The sequence below is a fragment of the Argiope bruennichi genome, chromosome 6 (assembly GCF_947563725.1).
Source record: "Argiope bruennichi chromosome 6, qqArgBrue1.1, whole genome shotgun sequence".
Taxonomy (NCBI): domain Eukaryota; kingdom Metazoa; phylum Arthropoda; class Arachnida; order Araneae; family Araneidae; genus Argiope; species Argiope bruennichi.
In genome coordinates, this window is record NC_079156.1 from 44239127 (window position 1) to 44257508 (window position 18382).

General features: G+C 28.4%; 1 protein-coding gene across 1 annotated transcript in view; it reads right to left on the minus strand.

Annotated features, from left to right (window-relative positions):
- Nucleotides 1-18382, minus strand: part of LOC129971084 (zinc finger protein 13-like) — a 207038-nt gene that overhangs the window by 69501 nt on the left and 119155 nt on the right. Inside the window, exon 2 of the mRNA XM_056084557.1 lies at nt 8923-9027. The gene's annotated coding sequence lies outside the window, so the exon portion shown is untranslated. The remainder of the gene's footprint in view (nt 1-8922; nt 9028-18382) is intronic.

Below are 18382 nucleotides of genomic sequence, written 5' to 3' on the forward strand. Positions count from 1 at the left end.
CGGATTCGCGACTAATTAATGTACTTTTTATTACAAAAAATATCTCATTTAAAACAAGAGCATTTCTGAGAAATGTGTATAGATTTAGTACATATCGCGAGAAAAATGTTTATTTGGTTGTAGAAACAAAGCTTAGATATTGATAAACTGTGTGTAAAAATCTTCATTCAGTTTCAACCTACCGTTGAAGTAAATATTATGCGCATTAACCTACCACAGTATTATCTTTTTAAAATAATAATTTTTAAAAAAACTGGTCTTAAAGAATGCGAAGGTAAAACTTACAGAATTGTATTCCGGATTGTATTGCAGAATTGTAGAGTTAGATAAAATTGGATTAAATAAAAAATTTATCTAATTTTTTTTAAAAAAAAATTAGATAAAATAAAAATTTTAATTTAGTTTATCCAACTATACAACGGTATGTTAATTTAAAAAATTAGCTAATCTTTAAATAATTCATAAAATTTTTTCCTAATAAATATTTTTTTATAAAAAAATATCTAAATATTCTTAATTTGTTAAACTTACCACTGATTTATTATTAACTATCTCTACTACTCTTCTCAACTTTATTAACTACTTGAATTTACTATCTCCAGAAATGGCAGCAAAGGGAAAAAAAGAGAGAAATTTGAAATTCAAAATAAAACACACGAATAAAAGGAAAGATGGAGAATCAAATCAACTGCTTTATTTCCTTCAAAAACAAATTAAATGCTTAAAATTTTACTACATAATAAATTATATTCAGCAAATAAAAAACAACAATACAAAATAAATTTTTAATTCTTTCAATGTGTTATGTCAGAGAATGACAGCTCGAACGTTAAATTATCATTAAATTAATCTTTTCGTTAAGCCTTTTTCTTCAGAAAGATAATTTACTTCATGAATATTCAAAATATATAGTTCAAGCTAAAAAAAAAAAAAAAAAAAAAATTGCAATCAAAAATTTCAATTTTGAAATGATTTGATTACGATAAATGTAAAGTTTACAAAGAAATGACATTTTCATAGTTACTCCAAGTAGTAATAATAGTATAAAATCAAAAAAAAAAAATTCTTCACGTTTTATATATGCTTAGTACATTAATGTTTATTAATTATTTATAAAATAAGAAAATTTATAAATTTTATAAATACATTATTTCACTTCGATGCTACAGAATAACTAAAAAAAAATTTACTTAGGAATTAATTCTAGAAAAGAATATCACTTCTTTCATTTCTTTCTTTTGCATTTGCTTGGAGAGCTGAGTTTATCATATTGGTGCATTAATATATAGGATGTCCATTCTCTTCGTGATGACTCAACCGCTACTTTTTAAATCTTTATAAACAAGCATATGCTTCCAATATTTAAAAAAAAAAAAAAAAAAAAAAACCTTTAAATTAGGTGAATAGCTATACTTTAAACCTTTTGAATCAATAAATATAATGCTTAAAAAATTAAAATATAATTTTTCTTATAATTGCTAATTCTGTTAGTCATATTTAGTAATTAATTTTTGACGGACCAAAATTTTATAGAGCCCCCTCCTGCAACCCAAACTGGTCCATTATGAAGCATTGAATATCAACATTTTAAACCATTTATATGGTAAAAAATAACAAAATTCACCTACCTAATATAAATTTATAAAAACTTAAAATAACAAAATTCATAACATCACAATCCCGAGAGTTTTAACACGAAAAAAATTGGATTTGTTTCTTTAAAATATACTAGAGGCAAAAAATTTTACTAACTATGACTAATGGGACATGGGAACTGTTTTTTTATTTGGAAATATATGCTCATTTCTAATGGTTCAGGATTTTAAAGGTTGATCCACAATTAGAGTAGAGACTATATATTGTTTAAAAAAACTGCGCTTCGTTGAACAAACACAATTATGAAGATTCGTTTCTTACAAATCAGGGAATAATAGTCAATTAACTAGAATAATGAATTATAACAATAAAATAACAGATCAATAATTTTGGCCCGACAGGAGGAAAAAATATATTAGTCGATTTGAAAAAGTTTAAAAATGGTATTTATGTATTATTATTCTTTGTCTGGTGTTTTGCATCACTTTTAAATTGTTTCGTATTTAATAAATGACAAATTTTAATTAGTTCAAAATATTACCCTAAATGATTGTCTAAACTTTTTTTTTATAATTTCTCTAAACTTTTGTCATTGGTATTTTCTCAATATTTACAATAAGTCAAATATCAAATGCTTACTCCGATATTCCTTATGAGTTTACTTTCTCCGATTTCAAAAGGATATCCATGTAAGTTATAATCCCTCTTCAAATAAGAGGGAAATTCGGAAATCAATCTGACTTTAGCGAAAGGAATTCAAGTTTTCAAAACATACTTAATTTTTGTTTGTACAATGAGAAAAAACTATGCATCTCTACACAGCAAAATTACTTATTAGATGATATGTTAAGTTATGTTTATCAAGTGTAAATAACTAATTTCTGAGTCCAATTATTAAATGTCCTTCCGAAGTAACAGAGAAAATTCTGTTTTGGAAATACGCAGCGTATTTTGTCATCATTAACATCGTCAGTCATTCCGAATTTATTAGTGGAAAATGTAAATCTGAACGAAAATGCGTCCATTTGCAAAAAAGTTTTCCAAATAGTACCGAACTTTTGTCTATCTATTGGCTGTGTATGATGGTTCCTTTTATATATCACGCGTGTGATTTGTTTGTATAATATTACGTTCTATTCTTATCAATATCTTAAATAACAAAAATTTAGAAATATGTAACAGATAAAGATCCTGTGCATATTTTTATTATTTTCTAGGAATTAATCTTCTTCTTACAGATAGAAAATTCTGGGACTGCATTTTCGATACGATTTTCTTTGAGCAAGGGGAATCTGTTTGAATACATCCCTCTCTCTACATGGCAGTCGTTCCCATGATACCTGAAAGGCACGGTAGTTTGTCCAGACATGTTAATCATTCCTGTGATGTTTGATACACATGATAGTCATTCCTTTTATAAGCCATTCTTTTATGTTATATCGTGCATGTAATTCGTTTTATAACATGCCACTGTTTCATTCCTAACAACATCTTTGATATAAAAATTTAGAAATACACAACATATTAAAATCTAGTATATTATTCTTCACGAGAAAATTCTGGAGCTGAATTTTTGATACAATTTTCTTTGAGCAAGGGAAAAAAATCTTTTTAAATATAATCCTTTACATGACAGTCATTTCCGTGACCCCTGAAATACATGATAATTTATCCAACTATGATAGTCATTCCTGTTATAACTGATAACATGATAGTCATTACTTTACCAGGACATCCTTTTGTGTTTATATAACGCGAATATGATCTGTTTATGACTCATTATTGTTTCATTCCTAACAACATCTTTGATATGAAAAATTCAGAAACAAACAACAGATTACAAAATAATAATGTTTAGATTCTAGTTCATTGTTATTTTCGAAGAATATATCCTCTTGCTATCGACAGAAAATTCTGAAGCTGAATTTTCGATACGATTTTCTCTGAGAAAGAAAAAAAAATAACCTTTTTTGAATACAACCCTATCCAGTGAAAGTGTCTTTTTGTGAATAACACAGGGTTGCGTAATGGGAAATAACAGTTCAAGGTCTAAAAGGAAACCCTCTCCCTGTCCTTCTCACGAGCTATTTCCTCTTCTTAGACGGAAACCCGACCGTCAGTCCCGTTTGCACACTTGTTTCGGTCGGGGAAGAAAAAACCCGTCCCGTCCCAGATGGTTTTAAACCTTTCCGTTTTTTTCTCTTCTATCCCTTTCTCACCCCCAAATCATTTTTTAACTCCACCACCAGCCTACGGGCAACGAACTCAAACCGAAGAACAAAGAGAACTCATCGAATGAAAACGAAAGAAAAAAAATGCTCAGCCGATTATTTTATTTTTTTATTCCGCGTTACGTCCGTCGCTTTTGTCATGAAGAGAGGACGGGAAACGATTTTTTTGCCAGAACTCCAGTGGTTCTTTTTTTCCCTACCTCACCCCTCGCTCTCTTGATTCCCTTACCCTCGTTGAGACACCTGGTTATAAACTGTGGGTAGGGGCAAAGACCTCCCCATCTATGATATAAGAGGTGCCTCCTTTTTCATGGGGGGGGGGTCATTTGTTTCCATCATTTTTTATAACAATGCCCACTATACGAGCTAACGTCCACACGTCCGTGGCCGGCCAATCGCAACGAGCGTATAACGGGATTCCACCAGCAGCTTTACGATCGAAATTTTGTGACCTATAGAATTAGATGAGAAGTAGCACGTGCTTTGAGTTGAGTTGGGTGGTTTGCTGAATTGCAATCAATTATCAGCTCATTCAAGCTTACTGTGAAATGAAGATTTTTTCGAAAAATAGAACATTTTTGCTGATCTATCAAAAATTTTGACTGCTATCTCCAATATTTTATTTACTTAAATTATGATTCCATTTCTTTTGTGAAGAATGGCAAAATAACAAGAATATGCAATGATAACTTATATGCTTTTATAGATAATTCAATGGCATACTAAATGTTTCTTTTATTATGTCCCTGTCTGAACTTATATATAGGATAAGTTGAAAATTGTGATGTATACAAGAAGTCAGTACGACCACAATAAATAATGACACATATGAGAGATAATAAAGTAATTCATAAATCTTTGTGTAATTTTTTAACTCAAAACCGAATTTTCTTAATTAAAATTGTGAAAATATTAATTTTTCTAAATAAGATTTTAATGTTAAAAAAATCAAACAACGATTTTTATTGTTTTTCAATGACTTAATTTAGTATGTATTACATTTGAATTCCCACCAATAAATTTTTAGAAAAAATAAAAGTAACAATAATTTACATTAAAGTTAGAGCCTTAAAAAAAATTGTTATTAGAAAAGCAGTTATTATTTGTTGTGCACATAAAAGATAATCTTTAAGAGATTGCAATAATTGCTTTCATATTTAACTAAAAAAAACATATCTAGCACTATAAAATAAATAAATCCATTTAACTTTATTATTACTTCTATTGATATGAATTCTGCCAGGTAAAATGTTCATAGGTCTATAAAGAAGCACTCAATAATTGGTCTAACTTAGTAACAGCAAGACAAAGAATCAGAATTATATATAATAATTTAATATAAAACTAAATTTAAGAAACGTTATTTAAATAGTTAAATCATAAATTTGCTTACATTTTGCCATATATATATGATAGCATACTATGTTTCGAACGACATTTTAGATGTTTTGAATACTTTGAAGTGACTCAATAATAAAATGTATTCGATGAATCCATATCCATGGAATGTCATATATCAAATTAAAGGAATTCGTAAGATGTTTTAAAAATAAATTAATTTAAAGGTTAAAATGGCTTTTTAAGTATCAGTTTCAAATAAATAAAACAACAAAAATCGAATAAGTTACTTCCCCAAAAATTATTATTTATTATTAAAAATATATCATTAAAATATTTTCTGAACAAAAAATTAAAAAATACTCTTTCTTTTTTTTTTTTTTTTTTTTTAAATTCTCTTGCGTTCAATTTATAAGTAATATACTGTTTATTTTACAAAATATAATCAATTTTACCAAATATCTTTTCCTTTTTTATATAAGTAATAAATTTTCATAAAAAGTAACAAAATCAGTTACTTTATTTTTTATTTAAGATGATCTTACTTCAATCTTATTATTCACGATGAACTTACTTTTATTTCTCAACAAATCATTTAAGAAGAAAAACTTTTATTTTGACTATCATCCTTAGGATTCTCTTGAAAAATATTTCAGTTATTCGTCTACAGTCGTTTATTGTATTTCAAGTATTTTAGTAAGACAAATTTTTAAATATGTCAGTAATTTGCGAGTAATTTTTAACTAATTGCCGCACTTATTAAACATATTCTTCATTTAAAATGAATATTAAAAACTGGTAGGGCCAGATTATTAAACAGACAAAATAAAAGGAGCCTGAGCCCTCCAGATGTTTTGGCAATATATTAAAATTTATTTAATTTTGTCTCTTCATTTAAATTTAACGGTCGTGCAATCAATTTATTCATATTAAAAGAAATAATGTTTAAGTTAATGTTGGTCCATTATTTTAGCCTTATTCCTTGTCAATTACCATTCAAAATTTTATATAAAGTTACTTTATAAATCTAAAAAAAAGGAGAAAAGGTGCTTTATAATTTAAAAAAGTAATCCGATCCTATTATTAAATATTATTTAACTAATTTTTAATTAATTGTCTCATTTTTCATTTAAAAATAATATTAAAAACTCGCAGTACCAGATTATTAAATGGTCAAAATCAACAATTCCCTAGAGAACCGACAACTTTAAAGGAGCTCGAGCCCTCGAGATGTTTTGGCAGTATGTTGAAATTTTGACAATCAGCCTCTTCATATTAAAAAAAGTAATGTTTAAATAAATTTTGGGACATTATTTTAGTATTATTTAACACTTAACAATTCTATATAATGTTATTTTATAATTCAAAAAAAATTGTTGCTTTATAATTTTAAAAAGTGCCCGATCCTATTATGAAATTATATTTAGATTGCATTAAGAAAAAATTTGCTATTTTTTTTAAATAAATATTTTGCCTTTTTTATTTTAATTGTTTATTTCTTAATAAGACATATAATAGAAATAATTTTTAGAAAGTGATATGCAATTAAGTATTTTGCTGTTTCAATTTGTCAGAATTTCCTATTTAAAATTATTTATAAAAGAATAAAATTTAAATTGATATAAAAAATACCTTTGAAAATTTGAAGGGGGAGGAGGGCAGAGTTTCAAATAAACATCGCCTAAGGGGGCTTAAAGAAAGCTGGTAAAGCGAAATAATAGATGTGTTCACTAAAATTTCGCCTGCAGCCCCGAAACCAAACCGAATAAGCGATTCCGGCAGACACGAAATGCAAAACGGGAATCGTGCGCGAGACCACATTTAGAGCAGAGACTGGAAAGAATTATCTCCATTGTCTGGAAACATTCTTTCAGTTTTTGGGTGGATTTAGAATGTGACATACATTAGGGGCGCTAAATCACGACCCTAAAAGTACTCTGGAAATTACGTGATACAAATGGAAATGATTTATTCCGGGAACCCACCAATGAAGAGGGTGCTCTAAAAACAGCTGTGAAAAATGTACAAAGCGTACGTTCTTGTGGGTATCCCGCTTTTTTTTTTTTCCCCTTTTTGCTTTCTTTTCAGTCATCATTAACCTCGTTTTATTTTTTCAGTTCTACAGTGGGGTGCTTTTTTACCCTCACCCCGTCTGTGGGAGTAATTTTTTTTTCTTTGTTATAGTTATAATTCTAAACAGCTGCTTAAGCACTCTGTTTCTGTGATGTTCCTAAAAATATTTGCAACAGATTGCCAGACCGATATAGAAATTTTGATTAGCGATTATAATTACAATATAAAGGGTTAAATATGACCCATAATTAAATATGACCCATAATTCTAGATACAGCTTATCAGAAAGTCAGGAAAATTAGAAATTAATATCCAGGAATATTTGCAACAGATTGTCAGGCCGATATAGAAGCTTAGAAATTTTGATAATTAATCGCTTATAATTAATCAGCAATATAAAGGGTTAAATACGGCTCATAATTAAACACTTCCTAGATTCAGATAATCAGAAAGTTAGGAAAATTCAAAACAAGCACCCAAGAGTAATGGCACTAAAAATTTTCAAGTTTTTTTTATCCCCCCCCCCATTATCCCAGATTTTTTTCACTAAAAGAAAGCAATTCTTTCCTTCCTTTATAGAGTGCTTGAAAATCTTCCATTTGCTACCGCAACGTAATAAACAGTCAAAATAACCTTAATGGAAATTATTCATATTTTAATAAAATTTCAAACGGATAGATTGAAACAAAATTGTAATTACAATTTTTGTATCGTTTGATAACTCTCGGAACAATTAAACTGAAATAAAACCCTTTTTTCAAATTCCTCTATGCTAAATTAACAACTATTAAATTGAATCAATTATACTAAAGGCTAATGAAAACACATTTACGGCTCAGATGTATAATATTACAATATGTCACTAAATATTAATCCTACAGTGCATTGTGTAACTATTTGGCTACACGTTTTTATTTCCATTTATAAGCTTCACATGTTTGTTCGAAACAACCAATAATAAGTATTTAGAAATCCTTTTTTAAACGCTTTTTGATAAACGTTTCTAGAAAAGACTGATGTATTCCAATAGCGGAACAAAATTAGATTTAAACAGGAAACTTGGAAAAAATACTAAGACGGCTGTCGCATGAATAATTCTTCCATTAAAATAATATCAAAATATTTTTGTTTTGCATTGTAAAAAACTATATTAGTAAAAGGGAACTTTTATTTTTATGTCAGAATTATTATAATGTGATTTGTGTATTAGAATAAAGTTTAATTCACAATGTAACCATTTGCAAATAATATAACAATTTAAAAAAGTTTCACGAAAAAATAATTTAAAAAAGTTTTAAAAATGAGTTTCCTAAATTATATGCAGCTATTCAAAACACATATATTATTGTTTTGGGAGGGAAATAAAGTCATGCAATTTAGAATTAAAATACAAAAACGTCCCAAAATGTATAATAATATTACAATAACCAAAGGATTATACTACGCCTTATCTTCAAAATCGTTCCAAGACATTTATTTTATCTGTTTATTTATTGATTTAATATTATAATTTCCAGACAGAGATTGCACCAGACCTTATTCCAATGCCTTTGCACTCATTACAAATGTAGGTAGATGAAACCGACTGCATCCTAATGCCGTAAATCAAATCGGTCCAAAAGCTCTGTAAAAGCGGCCCAACCAGAATGCCCCGTACATGCTAATAATTTCGGTCTATACTTACGAGAGGGTGGTGGCTGCCGCCGTGGTGCCTTCACCGATTCATGGTCAATGGCGTCTCCTATCATACTGGATCTCGACACGCACTTGCATTTCCATTGAAGGTCACCTGCGAAAGACAAAATGCGTTACAATGGAAGAAAGTAGAAAGAGTTCGCTTTTCTTTGACCGCCTTCAAGGGCCTCATTAATCTCCTTAAACAATTACGGTGGACCGTCGAATATCCGGACTAATTGGGGGTTCGGATCAACACCTTATTCTAACTTTCAAATTCATAATGAACCTCGTTGCTACAGTTTTAAATCCAATTTTGAACGGAATGTCTATGTTATTTATACTAGCTGAATGTTTTAAAATGATAATTACATTAGTAAATTACAATAATCAACAACAACAAAAAAGGCTCACTATTCGGATGAAATAAATCTCCAGGTTTTAGATCTTCCCGAAGCCGAAAAGGGCAATTTTGGGATATGTGCTATCTGTTTGCGTGTATATCAGTCAACACGATTTATTAAAATCGGAGCATGCTAGTTGGATGAAATCTGGCATGCGATATTTACAATTGTTTGTTTGTTGTTTATTTCTTATGGCACTTGCCACTGACAAGCCCACTGTTACGAAGACAGCGATTTAAGCCTGAGGGGAACGTCTCTTATTTTTTATAGCAGCGCCAACTAGGGCCAAGAGTACGACTTTGCCACTCACGCATCACTCATTCGCTTGCACAACCCCTTTTCACAGGAGGGCACATTCACACATCTCACAGATAGAACAACAGAAGAACAACCATGCCCAAACCGGGACTCGAACCCGGGACGCCCAGATCACGGGGAAGACGCGCTACCCCTATGCCAGGACGCCGGCATTCAAAATTGTAGAAACTGAAAATCGAAATTGTAGATCTGAATCACATTTTGGATAAAAAAATTAAGAAGGAGAGATTATTTGTTTATCTGTTCATATATATGTATGTGAAACACAATAATTCGAAAACGCAACCAGCTAGATAAATGAAATTTGTTGAGTATAATCGATTATCTTGAAATTAAGATACAGATAAACACAAACACTCTATATTGTGAAAGTCTAGACGAAAATACTACCAACGTATTTTTTCTTCCTGTATAAAATTTGAATAATAGAAAATTTTGAAATTTTAAAAGTAGAATTGCTATTGATTTATTGTGTTTTACATAGCAGTAGTCTAGATAAAAAATCACTAATTTCCAGGAAAAAAATTATATATATATATATATATATATATATATATATATATATATACACACAAAAGTATTAGAATCAAGTTAATAGAAATATATATATATATATATATATATTAGAACGCTAAAAATTATCCATCGAGAAAGTCTTATAATCAAGAACTGTATTAAGTATTACTAATGCTTAACTTCAATTATTTTTATAATAAATAACAAATATACACTGCCTACATGTGTTTTTAAAATTTCATTTCAATTCGCTTTCCAAAAAAATAAACAAATAAATAAAAACCATTCTTATGAAAATTCTTCAAAGTCAATATCATAATTTAGAGAAAGATTTTTCTTTTTTAAGCTTTAAAATACTAATCTAGACATTTTTAATCCTTAATAGCCAAATAAATAAATATATAAAACTGAAATAAAATAAAAACTATAAAACAAAATACTTAAATAGTGTTAATATAAACATAAGAAGAAATATTCGATAAAGGATTAAAGCATAAAAAAGCATACAAAGGACTCAAGGATTTATTTTAATTCTCATATTTGAAAATGTTAATTAAGAATTTAGTATAACAAATCTAAAACTGAGTAGCATGGTACATCATTTCCACGTGAAAAATTGTTCATTCCTTTACAAATAGAATTCTTCAAATAATTAAATTTTCTCAACGTTTAATTTAAGCTAAATTAATTGGAAAAATTATAAAAAGAACGGTACCTCAATAATTGTTTGATTTCTTACTTTTTTAAAGGATTATATTTTAAAAATCATTTTGTTCTAACAAATATTTGAATGATTTAAATCTCCACATGTAATCCAGATGCAATGATATTAATATCATACTGAGTTTCATTGAAATAAAAAGAAATAGCGGTTTGCTAAAGATTAAGTAACTCTAAATCTGTACAAACTTTATTTAGTTTAATTTCCTATCGTACAGAAACTGAGAACTTTCTTTTATCAAAAATGAGAATATTTCATTTTTCTGAGTGATAAATCCCTTAGTGATGAATACGAGACAAATCTGTAGGATTTGCATAGTAGGTATATTTTCAACTGATAATATTTACTTTGATATCTCAATATTTAAAGATTTTTTTTTCATAAATTTCAACAATATTAATACTTATCAATTTCTGTAGATCTCACATCAAAAAAGAGATCAAACAAATAATGAACACATCGGATTCCATATTTTATTATTTGGAGAACATTTTTAATTTCTGGAAATCTATTTCACAATTTAATTGTGAATATATTCATATTTTTTTGTGTGTGAATTGTATCTTTATTACATAAACTCGCTCTATAAAATAGAATTGCCATCACTTTATTTAAACAAGGATTTAAACACAAATATCTTCAGGGCGCACTTAGTTTTTCTGTTTATTATCACTACAGAACCCAGTAAAGATTTTTCCCTAACAAAACAAACCCTGCATTGGGAAAGGAACGCATCAAATATCTTCTATAAGACGCGAGCAAACAATGAAATGAAATTATGCTTTTTGTCTTCATTCCTCCTTTCATTTCGTTTGGGTGATCTCCGGTACAAGTCAAAGTATCTTCAAAGATGTTCAGTTTCTCTTTTTCCCTACAGTAACAGAAAGAAAGATGGCATATTCATCGCAACATCTGCTTGTGTTTAAGAGTAATTCTTGTAGTGCGGAAAACTCGATAGAGGAGTATTTTCAAAAGCGAAAAGGTAGCGATCGAAAAGCTAGGAGAAAACTACTTAATCCAGTTTAACCCGTAATGGCTAATTTCTTGCATTATTTTGTCGTTTAGGAAAAGCAGATGAGAATACTAATGCTTTTTTCTTTACGGGGTGAATACGAATTAAGATGCAGGACTAGAACTCGTTACGTTTATTTTCGAATTTCGTGAATTCTCCATTTTCATTTTTCCAGTTTATTTAGAGTTTCGTTTCTTCTACTTTTAAAAATTATTATTTATTTTTTTAATTTCCATTTGTGTGAATGTAGGATAAAAGCTCATTAGTTCGGTACACAAAAAATTTAATGTTTTCCTAATAATTTTGAAACTTACTAAGGAAACATTAGAAATATTAGATAAAATATTTGCTATTCAAAATATCTTAATTTGACTTAACAATGCAGTTTTAGGAGGTAGTATAAAATATTTTAAATGAATACACGTTAATAATAAGGAAAAAAAAATCATAAATTATTTATATGCTTTAGAAATCTAAGCAACTGATTAGATTTCTATTTTAATATCTTCAACTACATTTTGAAGCATAAGACAGATTATAGCAAATATTTTATAACAATGAATTAAATAATCATTTTTTATTAATTAAAATTTGCTGCTTGTATATCTTGAAAAGATTATTTTAAATCGTTTTATTTATTCCCCCCCCCCACTTGCCACTCACAATATTTACTTAAATCGTGTATTATTGATAAATTAAGAAAAAAATTAACTTCCAATAGTTTTTAAAAATCATTTGGTGCAGTCATTAGATTTTTAGAAGATACAGAATTAAATAAATTGATGCAAATAATATTCATATTTTTTAAATATATATAATTGTAATATTGTAATTTATTGTTTTATTTCTGTAAAAAAAAATGGTTTATCTCTAAGGCCACAATTTCAGGGGATTTTCGGGTCACGAGGGGTCAATATTGTTGGACAAAATTCAGACCCCTCACAGAAAAAAATTAATTGTTGACCTAAGTAGGAATTGATTTTAAAAATTTTGTTTTATATATTACTTGTTAATTCTATTTATATTATTTTTGCTAATATTAACTTGGTATTTTTACTAATTTGGTTTATATATATATATACATATATATAAACATGTTTATATATATATTTGTAAACATGATATATATACATACATATATATATATCATGTTTACACCTAACAACTCAACAAAGGATTTGATATTTGATTACAGTAAAATTTCTTATAATTATCATTTCCAAAATTAATTTCAAATTAGAGAATTAAAATAAAAGAAAACTTAACGCTTCATATCAATATATAAAATGAACTATAATAAATTATTTCTAACATAATAAATATTACGAGTAAGTGTTATGATTTATACTCAAAATTTATAAGATACAGAAGTAATATTATGGATATTGTATCGAAATGAATTTTGTTACCTGAAAATCCTTGTAATAAATAATTCTTTGTGCATCATAATCTATCATCCATGAATTTAAAAAAAAATCTATCTGAACATTAAAAAAAATTGTAAATTATATTTCTAAAAATAATTAAAAGAATTCAATTCAAATATGAATAAAGGATTAATTATTTTCATGAAAAAGAATGGTTATATTCAAAATAATTTTGTTAAATACCTCAATTACATATAAGCACTTTTGCTTCACTTAAAACGCAGAGTACTGCAAGGTAGTTCGGTAATAACTCAACCAATGACATACTTAAAAGTAAAAAACAAAGCTTTTTATTCGTAACGATCACCATCTTGATAGGATCATTAAAATATCATAAAGTAAAACTTGATACAAAAATTCCATGCTCCATAGGATCGAAATTCAAAATACTATAACTCCGTATGATTTTCTATAACATCGTAGAATTTTTGTTTTTATAACACGATCACAATAATTATTTGAATACTAAGATAAAGAACAGCACTCTAATTAAATCCTATTTCTATCTTACGGCACAACCAGAAAATCATGTGACGAACAAAATAGTCTATAAGAAATATAAAAGGTGTCACAATCTAGATGAAAATATATACATATGACCTTTAGAATAAAAAAAAAAAACTTTCATTTTCTCGTTAAACTTACAGACAATTAATTAGAAGCATATTAAGGATAATTGGCAACTAGAATAACAACTTTTTTTTTTTTGTTTCGCTTGTATTTGCCAATAAAAGAAAATGGAAGTATTAATATTTGAAAGGATTTGCATAAGGGGCTTCTACTTCATCTTGTTCCTACCCCCATTGCCACACTACCAAAATGGAATAAATTCATCTTACAACAAATACGCTACATAAATATACCTTTGGATTCCGCTGCATTTTTTACAAGAGGAGAGGTAAATGACAAGGATAGCTTTTTAAATAGTGAAAGTTATATCGCATGTATTTTCGCCAACGCACATGTACATGTCGCCAATTTAGACATGCCATTTGAACAACAATTATTCGTACCATTAAAATTAATTAATACTACCCAAAGAGGGGATTTAGAATTTTTTAACTGATTTAAAAATAATCAAAATTATTTAACAGCAATTTAGTCTGATAAAATATGCTTTTTTTAAAATTATTTTGTTGCAAATAACTTTAGTGTAATGAAGAAATTTAGCTTTGATTCTTGAAAATCCAAATTTTCCCATCTAACCCAAATTCAAATTTCTTAAAACCTTTTTCTTTTTTTCCCCCTTTCTCTCTCTCTCTTTTTTTATATATTAACTTTGTTTATCTAATAATTTCTTAAGCAAAATAGGTAGGAGTAAATACACTATTTTTATAGGTCCTTTTTTTGTAATTAATAAAACACCAGCGATTTAAAATTATATATATATATATATATATATATATATATATATATATATTTGCAGTTGTTAGGATATGCTAGAAAAGTTTAAGTTTGACATCTAAAATGGTAAATTTAAACAATATATACTTTTTGAAAAAGAAAATCTCATTAAATAGTTACTTCTGTATTTCATTAAACAAAAAAGGGGATTTTTTTTTCGTTTACTTGAACCCCCCCCCAAAAAAAACTGCCCATATTAAAAGATTCTAAATTTATCGTATTATTTATATTTCTATCAAATAATTAAAACTTTAAAAGCATAAACTAGTTCTATTTGCGACGCATTTACTTAAATACACTTATCTATGCATATTAATTTCCCAAAATATAAGAACTGCAATTACATCATGTATAAATCATCTTAAATGATAAAGCAGAAATCCATGTAAACTTTAATTCTGAAATTACTTGGAATGAAATCATTTAACAAGAAATAAAATATATTTTTAAAACTAAAGAAAAAAAATTATTCTAATAAAGAAAAATATCCGTTCATAGCGAATCGAATATATCTGGGCGCGACCTGCGAAATGAAATTCAGGAGAGAGAACAAAAGAGCGGGAGAGGAAAAAAAAACCACCTTCAAACAAAATATTTAAAGTGCAAAATTAAATCAACGAGTATTTAAACAAACCAAAGACGAAAAGCACGTTAAATTTAGATATCTCTCAAAATTCATCGCCGAAATGAAAATCGAACTCCATTTCGTGTGCTGCATAAAGAAAAGACGAGCATTAGGGGAGACGGCGCCATATTGGATGATAAACAAGAGCTTTCCGAACGAGCGCATGATTATTTTACAGCAAACATTACTAATAAAAAGAAGTGAGCTTTTCCCTAACTGGAATTAACTTTGCGTCACGCCGCTCCCTGAATAAACTGCGACTTCTTTTTCGCTCTATCGTCGCAGCGATCAGAATTCCCCCATCTGCAAAACTCCTTTTAGCGGAGTTCCAGCTTTTACAAAAACCTCGAAATATGCGCAATTAGTCGTTTAGGCGAAGAATTTTATTTTTCCCGCCGTTTCCACACATGCTGGATGTATGAACGCATGACCACTGTAAACTCTTTTCAGCTCAGTATCGATCTTATTTCATTAGGAAGACCCCCCCCCCTACCGAACGGCACAGAAACGTTAATTAAAGGCCCTTTGCTTACTTTCTTTTTCGTTTTCCTGTTTTTATTTATTTTTTAATTTTTAGAGCGTTTTCGCCTGCCTTTTCTTTTTGGCGCCTCTATCGACCGGGCTTCGAACGAATTAACGACTGCTGTTGTGTGTGTGTGTGTGTATGTGTATGCACATACTACATACTGTTTAGGATGCATGCGTGTGTGAATGCGTTTGTGTTATCAGGAACACATGCGTGCGCTCTCCGCTTTTGACAGAAAAGGAAGAGTTTTCCCTGCTGCAGAAAGTTTTTCTAGAAGGAGTTTCTAAAAAGTTTTTTGGGGGAATAAGGCGCGTGCGTACTTTCTGCTGGGAGGGTGGCGCGCAGGTTAGGAAGGGGGGGGGGAGAGAGTCAGAGAAGCACATGGGGGATGGAAAAAAGATCACCATGCTCGCTTTTTCGGTTTTTGTTTTCTGTTTTCCGCGGCCGCCTTGTGGTAAAAATGTGACACGTTAGAATGGAAAGACGCTTTATTTTAAAAGCGTTCGTTCTCTACGCAGGCGTAATCTAATGGTCGCCATTTCCAACGAGATTTTGGGTTTGGAAGCAAATTTAAATAACTAGAGAGTGATATTAAATGCAGGAAGAGGACTTCAAAAATAGGTTTTAAAAAGTTAAAGCAGTTTTTTTTTTTTTCTTCTTGGAAGTTAGGAAGCAGCGAGTTGATAAATTTTTTTGTGTGGCCCTTTTAATTTGAAAGGCTAATCGTAAAAAATGCTACATCCATTTTCCATTTAATAAACAAACTGTAAGATCTTTCTATGATGACAGTCATGGTTATATTATGATTCTGATGAACCCTTTGCACTCGGATGGTGCCTCTCACTCACCATTCACGACGGTGCATCATTTTGACGTTTTATTTATTTATTTTTCAATTTCGATTATTAAAAACGCCTACAAAATGGTAAAAAGTTGTAGATTAATTTTTTCAAAGCAATAAAAAAATTATTTGTATTAGGTGAATAATTATGCACCGAATTACTTTTAAGAGTGCAAAAGGGTTAAATTATGTTTGTTATAACGATGACTATAATATAGAGAAAAACAACATCATGGCGTCATGTGTCAATGAATCTAAGTATTCAGTGCAATTAAAAGCTGAAAAAGAGAAAAAAAACTCAAAAGAATAAACATTTTGATAAAGTATTTCCATTTAACATAAGAAATGGGCATTATTCATTCATTTAAATCTTTGGGTGATAGCATACCACTTCACTTTAAAGCAAATGCTACATTTTTACATTAGATATTTTAAAGAAACTTATGACGATTTCATTTACATATCCACAAAAATTTATTTACCTCACCTGACTAAACTATTTGGAAAACCATGTGAAATCAATTCTTTGCTTTGAAACGGCAACAGCAAATACAAAGATATACGAATAAATACAAACGAAAAATATTTGTGTCCTCAATAATCATTTGTAATTTCTAAATATGACTTCAAAAAAACATTAGTCACCAATGAAATAATTGTTATTTAATTACGATACAAAGAATAAAGAATTTTGCTCAAACATAGTTTTTACAAATAAAATTGACAAATCTTCAAAAAACTGGCGATTTTTCAAAGTTAATATATATAAATTAGGTAATAAAATATATTTTATAAATACATATGATTCAGATACTAAGCAAATTTAATTTTTTAACTGATTAAACAGAGATTAATTGAGAATCGGCGGTATAATCTGAAAATACGATTTTCAAAATTATATTTTAAATCCAGATATACAATAACTGAATACAAAGATTCAGTTATTAATGTAACATGCACTGTTAGCAAAAGTTTCCTTTTATTACTTTCATTTGCAATAGTTATTAAGTTACCCGTTTACAACGATATAATGTCTCTTAACCTATCATCTTCCCATTAAATTCGAATACCTTTGAAACGGAAACGTGTTCCAGTAGAATTTTCATCCGTTGTGAGAACTGCTATAGCAGCGCCATCTAGATAGGTGAGAAAGGTTTGCTGCAAACTACGAAATACTCGCAGAGTAGATTTAGTGCAATACTTAAATTTATTTTCTCCTTAAGGAACTTCATTATAAACATATTTTCTCCTCCAAATAAACAGCAAGTAATGCTCAAATATTTCCTTAGATAAAAGCGGAATTAAAGGGAAAAACAACAAATGAATATGGTGTCATATTATATATTTATACAAATATATATAACCGAGGAATTCTTACGTTGTAATTATTTAATAATATAAATAAAAAAATGTAGAAAAAGAAAAATATTTAGTAAACATTATTAAATGTTTGATTGATATATTTTTAATTCAATTAATTAAAATGGAATTATCCAATCGAATATTTTTTCAATTAGACAATTGATTTTATGCAAATATATAAAAGAATTATTTAACTAAATTGGAACAGTTTTTCTATATTTTTGAACTACCGCATCTTATTATAAAAATATTTAGTTAGATAATTTTTTTTCTCGGAATTTTCTCGAAAGAACAAGTAGCAAAAAATCCTTTTA